Source organism: Alligator sinensis, unplaced genomic scaffold (genome assembly GCF_000455745.1).
Source record: "Alligator sinensis unplaced genomic scaffold, ASM45574v1 scaffold1131_1, whole genome shotgun sequence".
NCBI lineage: Eukaryota > Metazoa > Chordata > Crocodylia > Alligatoridae > Alligator > Alligator sinensis.
Window position 1 is genome coordinate 1221435 of NW_005842218.1, and position 16451 is coordinate 1237885.

The 16451-nt window shown below is 45.3% G+C and overlaps 1 protein-coding gene across 1 annotated transcript in view; it reads left to right on the top strand.

The window, feature by feature from the left end:
* The window catches only part of CUNH3orf85 (chromosome unknown C3orf85 homolog), an 86255-nt gene extending 70079 nt beyond the window's left edge, over window positions 1-16176 (top strand). The window contains exon 5 of the transcript XR_003094862.1: window positions 16007-16176. The gene's annotated coding sequence lies outside the window, so the exon portion shown is untranslated. The remainder of the gene's footprint in view (window positions 1-16006) is intronic.
* Window positions 16177-16451: the final 275 nt, after the last annotated feature.

A 16451-nucleotide genomic window follows, 5' to 3' on the forward strand; every position in this document is an offset into this window, starting at 1 on the left:
TTTAGTTGAAACCGGTCACTGCCATTTTGTATCATCACATCTTTCATTATATTTTGGGGGAGAAGGGCACTTCCTTTGTCTTGTGAGAAACCAAAGAGAAGTTTGTGTCCTGGGATGCTTTCCTTAGAACAAACAGTGAAGAGGAAAGAAACCATCCCTGCAAAGCACTGCCCAGAACCTCTAGAGTCCATTCCTGCACCATGGAAAAGTATTCACATGCACATAACTATGGAAGCTATTTTCAGGTTTCAGCCATCTTTAAAACAACTTAGCAGGAATTAAAATCAAAATTGATCTCTTGTAAAAACAATTATCAATTTTTTTTGCCAAGGGCACAGACATGGAACCTCTGTTTCATACTTGTAAGAGCACCTAAATCTTATTTTTTTATTCATGTTCTCTCTGTCCCTCCTTTTTCCTCTTGTCATACACAGTGAGGGTTGCCAACCCAAGAAAAATTTTTTTTACTTACCATCTGCAAGCCTTTTGCTGACAAGAAAGCTTTTTTACTGATATATGTTTTACATAATGCAACTGTAGCTTCTCTGTCAGACCATGGACAACGGCTGGGTAAACCACAGTGAAACAGTTTGGTTGTCAGTTAACATTTGAAGATTATCAGTGAAAAAAACCTACTTGGACTGGCAACTCTACTTGTCTGCATCAATGGTTTTGCACCCCACTGCTCCCTTACCCCTGCATGCTGGTACCCAATCTGACCTCTGCACCATGCTGCACCCCCTTAGCTCACTGTCCAGGTAGCCCCACCCTGACAAAGAAAGATGACTGCCTACCTCGCACACACCAGTGTTACAGGCAGCCAGGAGGCACCAGGAGCAGCAGCCCATAGCTGAGAATTCGGAAAGGAGCCACAAAGCCCTAAGAAGAGCTCCCTTTAGGGTGCTGTGCTTTCACTGGGACACCACATCCACTGCTGTGCTCTGTCTGTGCTTCAACGCTGCCTCCAGTTTCTTTTCTGACTGACAGCACATTTTTTTTAAACAGAATTTATGGACAGGCATTTTTATACTGGTTATTCACCGAGTATCTGTAAATTTATGGACAATTGGCGACGCTGTAAACAGTGCTACTAAACTGTCTGTCAGTGACACCCTTAGCTTAAAGATACCCCTAGTTCTACACAACTTCTTTTCAGCTAAGCCTAGATAAGACTATTTACAGTTAGCAACCACTGATCTATTAACTGGGATACAGGTTAACAGATACTTCATAATTTTACAAGGAAGCAAAAATCAACACCTAGAAACCTGAAAACTGACACCCTTGCTCCTGCCAGCTAAACTTGCATTATCACAGAGCACAAGGCTGCCTCAATACAAAGGAACTTCTTTGCCCAGGAGAGCATCTACCCACCCTCCAGTGAAATATGAAACATCATAACCAGAAGGAAACATACTTCAGCATCCTGCTAGCCATCAGACAACTTTGAGGTACACACACTGCTCTAATTTTTATCTGAACACAATTTGCACAAAATGAACTTTTCCAACCAGGAGAACTTACACCACCTCCTATTAAATATGAATTTTCATGTCCACCTAGGAGAAATTTTACACTCTTTGCATTCTCCTATGTCTGAAGAAGGGCGTGTGCGCCCAAAAGCTTGCAAATAAATACTTTTTTTTGCAAATAGTTAGTTGGTCTAATAAAAAATATTACCTTTACCATGCATTCTGATCTATTAACTGAGAATTCACCTACTTAGCATCTTCTTCCCATTCTCTACAAGAACTAATTCCTGGTCTTCCTAGGGAGTACACTACACATTAAAACTAAGACTGAAGCTTCAAGCTGAACACACACACTGAGGTCAAGAGAGATGGAAAGCTTTGATCTACACAGAATCAAGGGGAGCTAATGTGTTCAGTGAAAAGATGAGAAAAGCAGAACAAAAGAGTGGTGATAAAGAATGGCAAGGGTTATTTTTCACTGGATCAGTGAACTATGCAAGTTTTTCACTTGTACATTTCTACCCCTCTGAACCCTGCATGCTTTGCATCCAGAATGAACTAGAAGCACTCTCTGGTTGACAGAACTTTAAGGGTGAGAATGCGGTTTCCACGCATTCAATATGTATTGATCATTATGATTAGATTATCTGAAAGACAGACATCCTAGCACTTGCTTTAGAAGTTTTTTTATCTCATTCCAATAAATTTTCTAGGATCATAAAATCACCCAAGTTATTCATATTCAATATAGTATTGCTTCATCTTTGCCTTTTCTCAGCAGTCTAAGAATCTTAGGCTGGCAGTATCATTGTCTATGCAATTCCAGCTGCAAATGACCTCCTCTATTTTGTATTACACTTCACAGAATATCAAACTATCACAAAGCCCTGAAAGCAATCTATGAAAGAAACTTGTGTTTCACACCTTCCTTTGCCATGGTACTTTTGCACTGCACATTCAACATGCATGTTTGGTGCTCTGGATTAAGTCAGTTGGTGGAAGCAGCGCTGGGTGCTTACTATAGAGAAGAGTATGTATATGGCTTTGACAGCTCTCATGCCATGGGTACCAATCCCCTGGGTGCTTAAATGGCTAGAATATCCAGGAGGATTCCATCCTAATGGGAAAGTGTGAGAACAGACAATCATGGTGCAAACACACAAATACATTAACAGATTCTAAAATGTAATGTATTTAGGGGGTCCAAAAACAAGAGGACACAATTTAATGGTATACCCTGAGACCCTAGGCAATAAACAAGAGAAGTTGGAGTTGCTCATAGACACAAAGAAATATTATGTACCTAATAAATGTTGGTGGGATAAGTTATGTACTCAGAGCATCAAAACTGAGGCTTAACATTTGTTTTTTAAGTTCAAAATGGGAAGTGAGGAATGTTGCCACTTGTCACCTGACATGAGATCTCAGCCTGTCCAGCACAACCACTCACCCTGGTCTGCCACCCTCTAGCTGACCAACCAAACTGGGCAAGGGTGGTTTGAATCCTCCATCAAGGTCTAGCCCTCTGCCCACTCCTGTCACTGGAATGACCACATGTCTCTTCACTTTCTTCGTATAAACTTCTGAGCAGGCAACATAATTTGTCTGGGTAGAGGGCTCTAGCTGACCCCAGTCTGCTTTGCTGCTCCCTCTTGCTTTATTCTGTTCGATCCCCCGGCAACTTAACCCGCCTTTCTCTCCAACTCCATTCTCCAACTAACTCTAGAGGGGTGTTGATTAGGGGTATGTGAAATGGGCCGTATTCAATTTGGATTTGGATTCAGCCTGAATCAGGGACAGTGATTTGATTAATTGATTCAGATCACTGTCCCTGATTTGATTTGGCTGAAGCCAAATATGAAGGTTCGATGCTGAATCAGAGAATCAGCTGTTTGCCCACAGACACAGCTAAAAAGGTTTTTTCTACATACCTTGAGGTACCAGGCACAGCTTGTGAATGCTGTGATGCTGGGGCGAATGAAGCATCCCACAGGAGTGAAGGGGGAGCCCTCCCATGTGCTTGGTGGCGAACCCTGAAGTGGACTGGAAGTACTTCTGGTCCACTTCTGGGCCCACTGGGGAGCGTGCTGGGGGCCCCCCTTGCATTCTCTTGGCTCAGCAATTGGCCGTGGGTGGATCCCATGTGCCCCCCAAGACCTAGGAGGCACCACTTGCCGAGCCGGGGGGGGGGGGGGGGGGGGGTTGTGCACGCTCCCTGGTGGACCCAGAAGTGGACTGGAAGTGCTTCTAGTCCACTTCTAGCTCTGCTGCTAAGCATGACAGGAAGCCATTTGCGCTCCCGTGGGACTCTCCATCCGCCCCAGCATTGCAGCATTCATGAGGTGCCCAGTACCTTGAGGTATGTAGAAAAAACATTGAAAGCTGTGTCTACGTCCAAATCTCTGAACCTTTCCAAATCTCTTTGAATTGATTCAGAGGGTTCTGATTCCATTCGGAGAGATTAAAGGGTCTCCTGATTCAATTTGGATTTAGAGATTCAGCCATCGAATTGGGCTGAATCTCTGCCAAATCAAATCAGGGACTGACGCTTCACACAGCCCTAGTGTTGATACCACATCCAGAACCATTCTCAGGCTGTCTTGCATTGGATGTGCTTATTGGCAAGATGTCAAGGGAACTCTAAGCAGAACCACTGTCTTGCTCTGGAGATTTGGTGGACATGAAGAGGGAGGAAGTGGGCAGGAGTGTGGGCTCAGCCTGAAAGAAGCATAGAGATGCCTTACCTAAGGGATACTGGTTGGTGACCTTCTCACCAAAGAACAAAAATTACATGTTTCTATAGCAGGCGTAGGCAATTATTTGGGCTGGAGGGCCACTTAGGGAGTTTTGGTGAGTTGTTGTGGGATGGATCAGCACAACCCCCTACTGCTGGGCTGGGCTGGATCAACACTCTGCCCCCTCTCCCACCAGCAGCAGCTCACCAAAACTTCCTAAGTGGCCCCAGGGCCTGGCCCTGCACTGTGACTGCCCACTGATCCCAGCCCTGACCACAGGGATGTCCATGGAGAATGGTCCAGGACCCCTGTGCTCGGCAGGGCAAATGGGATGGGGCTGTGAGTGGATGGGAAGCAGCATTTGGGAGCAGGATGGGTGAGCAGGGCCAGGGCCAGGATTGTAGGGCAGTGACAGTGTGGGGCCAGGGCCCAGGGCAGAGCCATGATCCACTCCTCCTGGAAAACCCCTACCCATGGAACAGGTGCTTGCTGCAAGGATGTGTGGGCAACGATCATGGCTGTGCCCCATGCCCAGCCCTGCACTGTCATCACCTCACTATCCTGGCCCCAGCCCTGGCTCTGCCTTCCCATCCTGTTCCTGACCACTCCTTGTCCACCTGTGGCTCCATCCTGCCTCCCTTGCCAAGCATGCCCATCCCATGTGGGTCCTGGGCCAATCTCCATGGAGATCCCATTCACCTACTCCATCCAGTGTCCCTGGTGGTAGGTGTGGGGCAGATGGGCCAGGGTGCCTGGGCAGTGGGGACGGGTCTGGTGACAGTGGCAACATTGGCACCAGCATCTGGAAGGACCTGCCACTGCCAGGGCTGCCGGCATGGGAGTCCAGCTGCTGTAATGTGTCAGCTCTGCAGCATGCCTGGGGGCATCAGAAACAGAGACACGTGCTATGACCTGGGCTGCCCCTCACATCTAGGCTGGGTGGGGCCAAGGGATCCAACATGGGCCAGATAAAATCCCTTGGTGGGCTGGATTCGGATCTGGCCCATGTGCTGTATTCTACCCACTCCTGTTCTATAGCTAGCTTGCAAAAGAGTTGCCAAGGTCTAAATGCAGTACAGCGTAATTAAATATGGGAACATATTCTGACATATAAATAAGATTGGTGGTTAAGGAACCATTAACTTTTAGCAAGCAATGATCACCTTTATTTTGTATAACACAAAAGCGTTCCAGGAGTGTCTGTACTATAAGCTTCAAAAAAGAATCAACTTTTCAAAGCTTTAAGCAACTGTTTGCTTGACTGCCTAAGAACATAACATTTCTGCAGAAGAGTTAGGCAATGAAAACTAGGAATTGTTTGAACATTTTACTCAATGCCCTCGAAGCCTCACTTCCACAAAATCAAAACCAAAACCTGTACTGATTAAAAAATTAAAGAAAATGTGAAAAGAGGAAAAACAATGTAAAGAATAGAGTAGAGTAAAGGGAAAGTTAATGACAATGAGCAAAAATTGTAAGTTAAAAAATATAGACAGATGACAGATAAAGCTAGAGGAATCAATGAAATAACCATTAGAATTAAAAAAGGAGGCAAGGATTTTTGTGGATGATTTCTGTTTTTTGACCAGCTGTATATCTGGGACAAGCTTTCTGGTACTACATACCCTTCCTCGTGTCTCCTAGGGAGAAGGATATATGATAGCTGGAAGCTTGTCACTCACACAAATTGTTGCCTTTCATTATTTCTGGACCATAATAGCTATAACAGCACCCCAACACAAAGAGCATAAATAGGCATTTTTAAAAGGACATATTAGAAATAAAAGGAACCCCAGGTCAATCATAAGTCTATCGTTCAGTTTGGATGATAAAAGTATAAACAGTGATACAGAAGAGGCAGAATATGGAATGTGTATTGTTATTACATATTTGGAAGAAAGCATCTCCCCTGTCCGCAGTTGGGGATGCAGATGAAAGTCATCCATCTCAAACAGATGAGGGACGTGTGTTCTAAAATGAAACATTTGCAAATCAAGATGCCTAAAAACCAGCAGGTATATTTCACAGTGCTCTGGGCTGCCAACATTACATTGCTACTGGTACCCAAAGAAGCTCAGACATCTCTATGTTACACTGTAGCTAGCAGTGGATAGATGTGCCTAAGTGAACTAGATGAGGATCTCTCTGACCTGCTGATGCTAATTTTTAACAGACCTGGAGGAATGCCCATGTACTTGCAGTGTTTTAAACAAGAGATGACTCAGGAAGTTACAGAACAGCCAACCCAGCATAAATAGCAGGCAAAATAAGGAAACGACTAATTTGGGACGCTACCAGAATTAGAGGCCAAAAAATGTAATTAATGCTGATATTCTTGGTTTCAGGAAAAGTATGTTTTGTGAAACACTTTTTTCCCGAAAAAACTGCAGATTGTCTGGTTGATGAAGGTAACTCTATTGATATAAATATAATTAGAGTTTCCCAAGGTATTTGACTTAGTGCCGCATGTTATATAGTAATTAATATTTTGCCTTACGTGGAATAAACAGGGCACAAACTAGATGGATTAAAAACTAGCTCACTGACAGATCTCCAATTGTAACTGTCAATGTCTGGGGTCTTTTCTACCTGGTTCACCCTCTTGTTCTCGATCCAGCACTATTTAATATTTATATCAGTGATCTAGATGATATAAAAATCAATGCAGCTGAATCTTGCAGATGATATAATAAAATTAAATAATAAATTAGGAGAAGGACAGGTTACTGTTTCAGAGCAATTTATATAACTTGGTTGCATGTTTACCACTCAAAATATGTTTTAATATATCTGCATGTCAACTAATACACCTAGAAACCAAGAACACAGATTATACTTTGTAGATGAATGCGTCTTGGAAATCAGCAACAACGGGAAGGACATGAAGGTTAGTATAGAAATCTGTCTCAGTGTGAGTGATCTGACAGTTATGGAGTTCTGGATGTCTAAAAAGGGAAGTTACTGTGACTTTTTACACAGTATTGGAAAGACTGCTACTAGAATGGTGAACTTTGTTTAGGTGTCCACTCTCCAAGAAGATAGTGGAAATATAGGAAAGAAGCAAAAGTAAGTCACGGAAATGATCCATGTGCTATGTGATATGAAGCTTAATAAAACTCCTCTTCAAAGAAGAGATGGACAGGTGAGTTGATCACCATTTAAAGGTACTTACATCTGAAAAATGGATTTGCTAGTAAGCAGCTTTTTAATTTAGGAAATGAAAATGCAACAAAATCCAGTGCAAGAAGCTGCAAGGCAGACTCAATGAGACAAAACGAGGGACTCACCATTGCTTGAAGTCCTTTAGATGAGAATAGGTCTTGTTCTGGAATACATACTTGACTGCAGCTTGGGGGGAAAGTTCTACAGGCCTTTATGCAGGAATTCAACTAGATGGATGCCTTTTGTAGCCTTCTACAAAAAAATCATAGAAAAGTAGGGATAGAAAGGAGTTCAGAAAGACATCTAGACTAGCCCCCTGCTTGAAGCAGGATTATCCCTGATTGAAATATCTTAGTCAAGTGTCTAACCTGCCCTTGAAAACTTCCAAGGATGGAGATTCCACAGTTTCTCTAGGTAGTCTGCTCAATGCTTCACCAACCTCACAGTCAGAAAGTTCCTCCTAATCTCCAACCTAAATTTCCTCTGGTGCAGTTTGAGGCTTTTGCTCCTAGTCCTTTCCCCTATGGCCACAGAGAAAAGCACATCTCCAACTTACCTGGAATCACCCTTCATATATTTCAAAACTGTTATCCAATCCCCTCTCAGTCTTCTATTCTCCAGCATAAATAACCTTAGTTCTTTTAGCCTTTCCTCATAGGTCATTTTTTCCAAGCCTCTAATCATTTTGTTGACCTGTGCTGGACTCTTTTCAAACTGCCCATATGTTTCTTTAAGTGTGGGGCCCAAAATTGAACACTACTCCAGGTGAGGCCTCATCAGTGTTGAATAGAGTACAATAACCATTTTCCTTAATTTGCAAGAGGCACTCCTATTAATACAATCCAGCATGCTGCTGGCTTTGCTTTGCTTTTCCACAGCCAGAGTACACTGTTGGGTCATATTCAGTGAATGGCTGGCTGTAATCCCCTAGGGTCTTTCTCTGTAGTACTGGAGCCTAGCCAATCATTCCCCAGTCTGTATTTGTGGATGAAATCATTCTGTCCCAAGACTTTACATTTGTTGAATTTCACATCCTTGACTGTCTTCACTGGGTTTAAGTACTGCTGAATTTAAAGGTCAAATATACAGTCATTACACAGGCAAACGCTTATTATTGTCACTGAGAGTAAAAGAACATTAGGTCTTCAGGATTTGGCCCACGCTGTTCAAAATTAATGTTTGCAGACTACTGCTGTACCTTTCAGAATGAGTGGAAAATTTGAAAGTTAATTAAAATAATAGTTCTACAGCTGAGACCCTGAATACTGCATTTCAGCTGGATCTAATGTTTATGACAAGTTATATTTCCTTCCAAAAAGGCTCTAAAATTGAAAATAAGAATTGTGCCTTTAATATTAGTCTTTGCATGTAGTAGAACCTGTTCATTAAATGGAGGAGGCTTGTAAAAGGGTAGCTGCTGATGTATTAGTAGAGAATCCCTTCACAGAATGATACAATACAGTAGGAAAAAAAAGTGAGCAACTTTTTTAAATGACCAGTTTTTAAATTGCAGTATGCTACTGCTATTCTGGTAATAAATCATCACTTAGCTAGGCCTCTATACTGCTTCTGGCCCAAACCCCATGCAGCAGAAGGCAAGAGAGAAAGCCTGTTAGGTTCACCCTTCAGTTCTCATCCAAACACCCACTTCCAGGATTTGTACACCTGAGATGTTATGTCCTAGCAGTGTGCTTCCAATCCCTGCTGCCTTCACAAATATAGGCATTTTTATTTTGCCTCCAGAGCTTACCCTAGAGAGCCCAACCTGGCCAGATCAGTAGCAGCAAGAACAGTGAAGTGTACGAAATAGTGCTCTAAAGGGTTTTTGCTTAACTTCTATGCAAGTATCTGTCTGACTTGTGTGGCAGAAGGCCACCTCTGTTTCAACGCAAAAACTCTGCTCTGTGACAATTTGGTTAGGATGGGCCCAGCAGAGGTTACACACCTTACCCTATCTCTTTAGGTAAACTGAGCTGGATACATTCCTGATGGAGGGGGGAAACCCGCTCCCTCTGCCTACGTGATTGGTATCACATACCTGGGTGAGAGGCTTGCTCCCTGAGGAGCTAGGAACTGCCAGTCTGCCTGGCAACTAGTGATGCATTTCAAATTGGTTGGTTGACAGCCAACAGGTGCTGGCCTCCATTGGACCAGGTAAATGAGGTCACAAGGGCTATATAAGTTAAGGACTGCCCAGGAGGAGGAGGCAGCAGCCATGAGGAAGACTTAGAGAGGGAGAAGAGCTGTACCTTCTGAAACTTGCTCTCTCTCTCAAAACTCATGATCAAGGAACTGCCTGCCTCCAGAGGGAATCTCCACCTGCCTCTGGATGATACTCATGAGTAAGCTACCTAAGATCTAATGAGATATATAGCTTGCAGTAACTCAGATGTGTGATCAAAGGCTACCCAGCCAGGGGAGTTTGCTCTATGGGATTTCTCTGATATTGTTCTACCCTATACCCTATTCTAACCGTACCCTTTGTAACCAATAAAGTTCTTCTTTGTACCTAGTGTGGGAGACTTATTGGGAGTGGGTCTAAATTACGCCTGGGGGTCCCCTTGGTTCGGCTGACTAAGGGAGAACGCTACTTGTGCTTCTGACTGAGGGAAGCATCCCAAATTCTTGAAGTGAATCAAGTACCCTCGAGGGCTACTAGGCCTGTGTTTCCCAGGGTGCGCAGAGCCAGAATCAAGCCCAGCCCTGGGTGGTGGCAGTGGAACCCCCAGGCTAGAGGGGGTGCTCCAGGAAGGGGGTCGGCCGGACGTGAGGTGCCCCCAGGGAGGCACTCGGAGCCTGGAAGGTGGTTGGATGCAGTGAGGTGGGTGGCTCAACAAAGGTGCGCCCCCTACTGGCCCGCCACAACTTGCCCTGCAACCCTTTTCCCACAACTTCATAAGAATCTCTATATCTTCTTTCCCCCAGTCAAATGCAGAACTGTGTTTGGTTCCTTTAAAGTTAAAATGGGAGTGAGACAAGGAATCCTGTAAGTGGAGGACCTCTATTGAAGTGAAAGGGGGAAAGTACTTTGGGGGTTGATATTACTTTGCTTATTCTAAAGTACATTAGTCAGTGTCAGAAAGAAGTACTTTTTTTTTTTACTTGTCACATGATGAATGAGAGCAAAAGTTGGTTCATTCTGAAATGTTGTAAATGAAAAGAAATGGTCAAGCGCTGCCCTCTGTAAGGCACTCAGTTTAAAACACCTATTAAGTAGCCTGAACACAAGCACTTCGTCAGATTCAAAACTGCAGCAACACTTAACAGAGAGCAGCAAAGTGCAGGTCAGTTCATTCAGCTATGCAGTGGGGAGTGAAGCTGAAAATATTTATCAATCACTTGTCTGAGAAAGGCAGACTAAATGACATCTTTCTTAATAATTTTGATAGGCATTTCCTTTCAAAAAGCTATTTACTATCCCAAGAGCATGTGCTTTCAGCAAAGGCTTATAGAAAATTGAGACAAACTGTAGAGTATTTATAATGAAAAAGAAGAACACTTGGACTTGGTATATTTCCCCACTGTGAAAGATATAATATCAAAGTTAACAGGGGCAGTGATATTATCTAGATATATTCTATTAAGTTCCATTTCCCCTTCGTGTGTGCGAAGCCTAGAACTATTTTAATCACAGTTCACCCGCCCCACCATCAAAATCCTCAATAACCTTGAAATACCCCCAAATGAGTAAGAAACGGGAAGTTCGTTATATGGGCATTGTTTGCTGTTATATGGGTCACAGTTTAGCTTATGGAATAAATGTAGGTTAACATTAAGTTCTGATGGCAGCTAAAATGGGAGAAGAACATGGATCTGACTGCAAGATGGAGACTATGCAAGCACATGTTTGTTGCAGCATCTCAAAGCAGTTAGAGACGCTACAGAAGGCATGCCACGAATGAAAATCATATCATAGAATCATAGAAGTAGGGTCGGAAGCTGTTCCTTGTGCTGCATATTTGTAGCATGGACTCTAAATTTGATACTGGAAAATCCCAGTTTTAAAAGAAGCACCCTGGAAAAAAGTGGTGCAGGGCATGCTCCTGGTGCATGCCTAGAGCAACCCGAGTCTAGGTCCTCCAAGGAGATACTCTAGCACCTGGCCAGAGCATCTCTATGTCTGCCACATGCCCCTGCTGCTCTAGCATACTGCCTCAGCGTGCTGGAAGAAACAGAAGTGGGGCAATGCTGGCAGCAGTGGCTTGGACCCAGACTCTGTCTCTGGTAATCAGGGATATGGGGGTAGACGGGCTGTGGGAGTGGGGGGGACTGTGGGGTTTCACAGGGGGGTTGTGGGTGTGGAGTTTGTGGGGGGGGCACCATACACCTGCACCTCCCCCCCCCACCACACACTCTCCTGTGGCACACAGACCCTGGCACTGGCAGCAGCAGCCAGTCAGACTGTCGGGGCACTCATGGCCCACTGCAGCCAGAGCCCCATGGTGGTGTGGCACCACCTGAAACCCGGGGAGTGCACATGGCAACTAGAGCCAGCCCAGCCCACTGGTGTGCGTCTTTGGACAAGACCAGTTCGGTTCCTGCCACCACCTGGGGCTCCCAGCAGCAGGTCTGACCCTAGGGAGGTGCGGAGCCCAAGGCAAATCAGCCTGTGCAGGGCCCCCTTAAGAGAGCTGAGTGACATGAGCTGCAGAGCAGAATGCCCTGGGGGGGCGTCTGCAGCTGAGGTGAGGGCTGTGCTGGGCAGGCTGGGCTGGGTCAGAGATGCCCTTGCAGTAGGGGGCCCTGAGCTGAGTTGAGCCATGGTGCCGTGTCTGGCAGCCTCGGAGGGCCAGGCTGTGCTATGGGATGGGTACCAGACAGCACCTCTGCTGCAGCCCTCAGATGTTGAAGTGCAGGGTCCCCCAAAGCATGGAACCCTGGGTGGTCACCCTGATTTGCTGTACCTTAGGGACGGCCCTGCCCCACACTACATGTAGGATCTACTCACCATTGGACCGGGCTGGGTTTCCACGTGTCCAGACCGATGGCACATAGCTATTGCATGCAGTACTGGGAACCCTGAATGGTCACAGGAGTTGACCCAGTCTTGTAAGGAGGCACATGCCAGCAGGTGAAGCCAGCTCCATTCACTGTGTGCAGCCCCTGGGTCTCAGGCAGTGCCACACTGCCACAGGGCTTTGCTCTCAGTGGGTCATGAGTGCCCTGATGGCTCGGCTGGCTGCTGCTGCCAATGCCAGGGGCTCTGCACTGTAGAGGAGGTGGGGCGGGCAGATATGTTGCATCCCCCCTCAAGCTCCACAACCACAAACCCCACACCCACCACACATCTACCCATGAGCCCCTCCACACACCTACTCAAGAACCCTACATCCACCCCCCCACCCCATCCCACCCTCCTCCCGCAAACCCCACATCCCCCCACATCTCACCTGTATGCCCAGCCACCAGACAGGATGGTACTTGGTGGCAGAAGCTGTGGCTGCAGGCTCAGCTGTCCCCACATCCTGGTTAGCAAAGGGGGCAAGGGGAGCTGTGATTTTTCTATGATAAATAAACCAAAAGCAAACACCATTCTGATGATAGAAGCACTGGTAGGCTTCCAAATTGCTTTAAAACTGTAAATATATCAATAAAACATTGCTTGATTGATCTCTCTCTCTTTCTCTCTCTATATAGTGGTGGTTCATTTTAATCATGGAAGAACACAGATTTTTTATCAGAGAATTTGCAATTTTTAAACAAGGAACACCAGGATTCCTGCTAGTGAGGCAAGTGGCGGGACCCAGGCATAGGAGCCTGCCCAGCGCTGGCACCGGGGACCCAGCTGGAGAGCAGATGGGGTGGCTGACCTCCTGGCCCTTTGGGGCCAGAAGAACACACTTCGACAGTTCAAAGAGTGCCACCAGAATGAGCACATCTTCCAAGTGACAACTGCCCTGATGGCAGGACAGGGGCACACATGGCAGCAGTGCCTCACAAAGGCCAACTGTGCAGCCACGGCCCACTGGCGACTGGCCCAGAGGTGCAGATGTCTCTGCTGCAGTGTCTATACCACAGCCCAGGTGGCCACGTGATCCCCACTCAGGTCTGGCAAGGTCATGGGGATGCAGGTCCAAGGGGACGGTTGGTGTCACAGGTGGCAGCAGGTCAGAGCCAGGCAGCAGCCCCCATTGCATTATAAAAAGCTACCTTGGTGAGTAGCTCAGGGCTACTTGACCTCAGGAGCTTCTGAGGCCTAGCCAGTTGATATGTGGGTACAGTAGCCCCCTCTGCCAGCTGGACTGCTGCAGCAGCCCTGACCCAGAGTGGTCAGACCGCAGCAGTGGGTAGACTGCAGATCCCAGTGGGCAGAAGGTTCAGGGGCCACTCTTAAGTCAGGGCTGCTGCAGCAGTCCAGCTGGCAGAGGGGGCTAGTATACCCACATATCAACTGGCCAGCTCTCAGAAGCTCCTGAGGGCATGTAGCCCTGAGCTGCTCACCCGGGCAGCCCCAGCCTCCAGCTCCACCTAGATGCAGATCCAGGAGGAAGTTGCACAATTTGCCCCACAGCAAACTGCATGTTCAGGCACATGTGCTGAGGCACAAATTTGTACTGCTGCTATTTAAGCTGCTGCAAGTGCACGTGCCTGCATGTGTGGATGTAGCCTGTGTGTTTTAATCTATTCAGAAAGAGAATGGTCTCTTAAGTGTTTGTGTAATGCCTACTTGATTGGAATCAAATTACAGCTCTGCTGTTAAGCTAACCTTTTCACCAGAGCAGGTAAAGAGAGGATTTTGTCTTCTTCTGAGTCATTTAGTTCAGCCCCATATGTGGCAAGAGGGGATTATTCATCTTCCCTGTGGTTGGGAATCAAATCTATTTCAGAATTCATTCTGGGAAAGTGATTATAGAAGTTTCCTAGACTTGATTTCACTATGTTCTTAATCTTTTTTGCCTTCTAATTTTCAGCCGAAATTTTCTTAGCTGCAGTAAATACAACGTATGTTTTACTTGTTGGTTAAGAATTGACGTTCTCCTTCCTTAACAAGTATTTGTAAGCAGTTAACCTTATTAGTCTATTGTCCCAGTCACAGCTTTGAAGATTTGCATAATGTAAATGCCCAGAGTAAAACTGTTTTCCTTCTTGTTTCATTTGTTAAATTCAGTGGAAGATTATTCTGAAGGTTACTGGGCAATCACCATTTTAATTGTTGTAGACAATGATCACAATGAGCTTATCCAAAAACAGAAGGAAAAATAAGACAGATGTGCATAGAAGCAAAATAGCCAGTTTGAAGGGGCAGGGCAAGTTGTTAGACACGGCAGAAGAGTCTGTTATTTTCTCCAAATGACACTTATACAAGATGTAACATTCTTTACTTTCAGGGGAGCAATGGTGAAAGAGATATAAAATTCCCATTCTAATTTTGAAAACAAGGAAAACCAAACAAATTAATTCTAATTTGATCCTGTTAGCCAGGCTACTGGATGAAGAACAAAGTAAGGGGGCAAACTAATTAGCAAAAAAAGGAAACTGGGTTTGGAACTGAAGGACTGAGTCATAGAAATAATGACAAGAAACCACATTCCTTTTTATAGTATGCTGTTGAGAAGCATTAGAGCAAATTCTGGGGGTTAAGCTGGCAGCTGAATTATATATCAGTCAAAATTTAGTGGCCAGAGGATTAATCAACACCTCCCATCACAGCAGTGGCTTCCTCTGAAAATGAACCTCCAGCCAACACCAACCTCAAGGCTGCAGCTCTGCCTTCCCCACCCACCTCACAGTCAGCACTGCATCTGCCACAGTTGCTGCAGGGAAGGTTCGGGGTGGATGCAGTTAGGGAGAGCAAGACGCTCTCCCTAGCTACACTTCCACCTGAGCTTGTGCCCAGCTTACCCACCCATTGTGACACTACTATATATGCACACAGTGAAACAAAAACCATGGCTGCCATTCCCAGATTGTTCCTCACTAACGGAAACTAGATTTTATAGCATCTTTTAAATGGCCTCTGGCAAACATTTGCATTGTTATAATGTTCCCAATGGGGAACACTGATTTCATGGGGAAAAGTCACACGCACTGAAGCAAGATTTCATTCAACTTTATAAAATCTCTTATTCATCTTAACAGCACAGAAAATAGCCACCTTATGCCAGGTATGCCCAACCCCCAGGCTGTGGGCCAGATCCAGCCCATTAAGCCATGCTGTCTGGCCCACAGGACTTCCCACTATCTGAAAATTTGAGGGCAGGGGAGCAACAGCACCTAACTGCCACTCCCTTGCTGCCAAGTTGTTTGACTCATGGGGAGCCCCATGAGGCAAAGAACATGGCTCTGCATGCTAGATTGGACATGTGAGGCCCATTTGGCCAACAGGTGTGGTACAGGGCTGACAGGGTGGCACAAGGCTGATTATGGTAGTATGTGGTTGATCAGAGAGGCACTGGGTGGATCGGGGTTGACTGGGGCAGTGTGGGATGGCAAAGGACTAATCAGGGACCAATCCAGCCTGCGGACCCACCCTGTACCACTCATTCAGTCTGCGAAGTCAACAGGTTGGCCATCATTGTCTTAGGCTGATTAAAAAAGAAATGTTGGAATTTTGCTTTTCCATATGTTCCATAACAGTATTGTTTAGACTCATGCGTTACTTGGAGAATGAGACTATGCTTCTATTTCACATCCTAGCACCTGTCTACAGAAACCAGGACATCTATACATAAAAGGAACTACCAAGGAAGACAACAAAAATGGCAATTAAAAACCTACTGAAGCCTTAGGAACATTATAGTTCTTTTCAGTATTTTTTTTTTCCTCAATGTATTTGCCATTCCTTTCTGTCTTCCAGAGTGGCATTAGCCATACCCTGTATGTCTATTATATTAAAAGAAACTTACAATACAACCATATTAAGACTGCAAATCAGGGACCTGAAATTAAGAAGTGTTGGAATTAAGGCTGCCTATAAAAATTGAGTTTTCTCCCATCTCTCTTGGGCATACGCAGTATGATAGTTTCAAATTAAACAAAGTATTATTTGGGCTACAAAGTCCTATGGAATCTAACTCAGACTTCCTTGAAAAGCAAGAACTTATTAGGTGCCACCAGTGAACTTTCTCATACAATATATTTC